The sequence below is a fragment of the Priapulus caudatus genome, unplaced genomic scaffold (genome assembly GCF_000485595.1).
Source record: "Priapulus caudatus unplaced genomic scaffold, Priapulus_caudatus-5.0.1 Scaffold123, whole genome shotgun sequence".
Taxonomy (NCBI): Eukaryota; Metazoa; Priapulida; class Priapulimorpha; order Priapulimorphida; family Priapulidae; genus Priapulus; species Priapulus caudatus.
Window position 1 is genome coordinate 38,170 of NW_014577184.1, and position 3,979 is coordinate 42,148.

Consider the following 3,979-nt stretch of genomic DNA (forward strand, 5'->3'; position numbering starts at 1 on the left):
GCACGTCCCCTCACCCTTGCCATTGTACCCCGGCGCCCCCCCTCCCCCTCCCTCCCGCACACCCTCCGCCCCGCCTCGCTCGAATCCCGGCGCACCCCTCACCTTGCACGCACCCACGCCGCCCCTACCCTTCCCCCGCCCACCCTGAGCGCCCCTCGCTCGCGCGCACCCCTCAACCCTGCACGCACCCGTGCCGCGCCCCTCACCCTCTCCCGCCCACCCTCAGCCGCCCCCTCCTCTCGCGCGCACCCCCCTCGCCTCGCAACATCCCTCGGCCGCCCTCACCTTGCACGCACTCGTTCGGCCGCCCCCTCACCCTCCCCGGCCCACCCCCTCGCTTTCGCGCGACACGTCCCTCACCTTCGCCGCCACCCGCGCCGCCCCTCACCTTCTCCCCCGGCCACCCTCTGAGGCCCCCTCGCTCGCCGCGACGCCCTGCACCCTCCGCCGGTGGCGAGGATCGTGTTCTTGCAGCGGAAGCGGGTGCAGGAGTCCCGTCCTCGAGCAGACGGCCATCACGCCGGACGCACTCGCCGGCATCCATGATGAGGTCGAGCGCAAAGTAGCTCGATGAAGTACGTGCGTCGTACTTCAGTGACATGCAAGCATGACAGGAGGACAAGCATGATTCGCGGCATGAGTCCGACGTCCGAATTAGCAACCGTTATTGTTCTCATGTATTGTTCCATTTATGTCATACATATTCCTGTTTCCTTATAATTCATCTTTATTCTTCTATCTTATCTTAATAAATCTCAAAACCTATTATCCGCTTAATTTTATAATACATACATTCCCATATATTTGTTATACAATCTATATATAACATGTGTTGAAGTCGGCCTATTATTTTTATATTATTCCGATTTATTACCTATATACGCAATATACCATGCTGGCCAAGTTAATGTGTTGTTATGTCTGGCCAAAGGATATAAGCCTGCACAACTTTTATAAAGATTTTAAAATTATGAGCGGGTTGGTTATAAGTTATCCCAGTTGTACACTGCGCTTGTGATATACAACAATTAATTTACAAATTCGTATCCATATAAGTTCATATGTCTATTCTGACGGAGAATTCCCATTCCAGCCAAAAATGGTCGATGTGCATTTCCATACTAACATTCCCATCACGGCGCCTGCTCGGCCGTGATACGTCATGGAAACAGTAAAACAATTAACGAGTCCATTCCCGGCCCAACTGTTCATTCGTTTGCACGTGCACCTACAGCAATCATAGAATGGCGAGGAACATGGGCATGGAACAAACTCGACACACGGAAGTTCATAGAATGGCAGGAACACGAGCAGTGAACGCGACTCGACACAGCGAAGATTATAGAATGCAGGGAACATGGGCAAGGAACGCACTAGGAACACACGAAGATCATAAGAATGGCAGGGAAACACGGGCAGGAAACCACTAGACACACGAAGATCAATAGATAGGCAGGGACATGAGCAGGAAACCACTCGACACACAAAGATCATCAGAATGGCAGGGACACGGGCAGGGAACGCATCGACAACAAAGAGATCTAAAATGGGCAGGAACACGGGCAGGAACCACTCAACACACGAAGATCATAGAAATGGCAAGGCAGGAACACGGCAGCGGAATCCTACTCAACACTCAGAGCATCATAGAATGGCAGGGAGCACGCGGCAGGACACTCGACAACAAAGAATCTAGAATGCCAGAGAACACGGTTCAGGGAACCAACTCACACACACGACAGATCATAGGAATGCAGCGGACACGGGAGGGAACCGCACTCAACAGCATGAAGATCATCAGAATGGCAAGGAACACGGCAGGAAACACCTCGAACACGTTGACAGATCATAGAATGGCAAGGAACACCGGCAGGAACCACGCAACAACACGAAAGATCATAGAATGGCAGGAAGCACGAGCAGACCACTCCGACACATCGAAGATCATAAGAATGCAGGGACACTGGCAGGGAACCACTCAAACACACGAAGATCATGAATGGCGAGGGAACACGAGCAGGGAACGACTCAACACCACGAATATCATAGAATCGGCAAGGAACCGGCAGGAACCACTCGATCACAGGAAGATATAGAATGGCCAGGGACAATGGCCGGAACCACTCAACCATGAGAGCGGCAGTCGACGGTACGTACGCTGCCGTTAGACGCGTGATGAAGGCAGGCGTGGCCACTGTCCTGCGCGACGGCGCCACCCTGTGGGCTGGCCCGCCCTTGCGATAGTCCAGACTCTGGCACCACGAAAGCTTCTGGTAAGATCTTGCCATCGTCACGTCCCGACTGACGGATGCCGTATGTTCTCATCCCAGCTCAAAAATGTGGCGTTTTATCAACCTTATGCTAATAATAAATGTTTAATATTAATTTAACAACTACATATTAAAATTATTAAAACAAAACACAATATTAGATAAATATATATTCAGTAATATACCACTACGCTCAATCCGCTAGTGGTTCGCACCGCAAAGGCAAGCAATATTTTTACGGAGATAAGTCAGCTGTAAGGTAGGGTCAATAGATAAGTCAGCTGTAAGGTAGGGTCAATAGATAAGTCAGCTGTAAGGTAGGGTCAATAGATAAGTCAGCTGTAAGGTAGGGTCAGGAGGTAAGTCAGCTGTAAGGTAGGGTCAACAGATAAGTCAAGATAAGGTAGGGTCAGCTGAGGTGTGAAAAATAATGCATAATCCCATTGGTAACAAATGCGTTCTAGATTTTGAATTTCGAAGGAGTATTCTGAGTTTTGTAGAAGTGGCCACGCATCCAATTTAGTTGGGATAGAGAGTGATGTAGCGGTATTGGTGCGATGTCTAGCAGGGTCTGCAGCGTTTGCAGGATTTACTGAGGCATGAAATGATAATTTTGATCAAATTTAGATTTCTTGTTACTTCAATTTATTAATATTTATTTAATATTAAATTACTAATATAAATTTTTCGAAAACTTTTAACGAATTTAGTAATTTGTAAAAATAGGTTGGTTATTTTCTAACGTGAAAAATAATTCTGGTCTAATAAGTCTGTGTTGTTTTTATCGGTGCGCAGGCATCTACGGCGCGGGGTGCCTCATCACCGAGGGCAGCCGCGGTGAGGGAGGTTACCTCGTCAACAGTGAGGGAGAGAGGTTCATGGAGCGATACGCTCCCACCGCCAAGGACCTCGCCTCCCGCGACGTCGTCTCGCGTTCGATGACCATTGAGATCCGTGAGGGCAGGTATGAGGTTTGTCGTTAATGCTGAGGGCAGGTATGAGGTTTGTCGTTAACGCTGAGGGCAGGTATGAGGTTTGTCGTTAACATGAGGGGCAGGTATGAGGTTTGTCATTAATGCGAGGGCAGGTATGAGGTTTGTCGACAAACCTCACACCTGCCCTCACGTTAATGACAAACCTCATACCTGCCCTCGCGTTAATGACTAATCTCATACCTGCCCTCGCGTTAACGACAAACCTCATACCTGCCCTCGCGTTAATGACAAACCTAATACCTGCCCTCGCGTTAATGACAAATCTCATACCTGCCCTCGCGTTAACGTTAATGCGAGGGCAGGTATGAGGTTTGTCATTAACGTGAGGGCAGGTGTGAGGTTTGTCATTAATGCGAGGGCAGGTATGAGATTAGTCATTAACGCGAGGGCAGGTATGAGATTAGTCATTAACGCGAGGGCAGGTATGAGATTAGTCATTAACGCGAGGGCAGGTATGAGGTTTGTCATTAACGCGAGGGCAGGTATGAGATTAGTCATTAACGCGAGGGCAGGTATGAGGTTTGTCATTAACGTGAGGGCAGGTATGAGGTTTGTCATTAATGCGAGGGCAGGTATGAGGTTTGTCGTTAACGCTGAGGGCAGGTATGAGGTTTGTCGTTAACATGAGGGGCAGGTATGAGGTTTGTCATTAATGCGAGGGCAGGTATGAGGTTTGTCGTTAACGCTGAGGGCAGGTATGAGGTTGTCGTTAAC

The 3,979-nt window shown here is 49.4% G+C and overlaps 1 pseudogene; it reads right to left on the reverse strand.

Moving 5' to 3' along the window:
• Positions 1–356: 356 nt before the first annotated feature.
• The window catches only part of LOC106805675, an 8,720-nt pseudogene continuing 5,097 nt past the window's right edge, over positions 357–3,979 (reverse strand).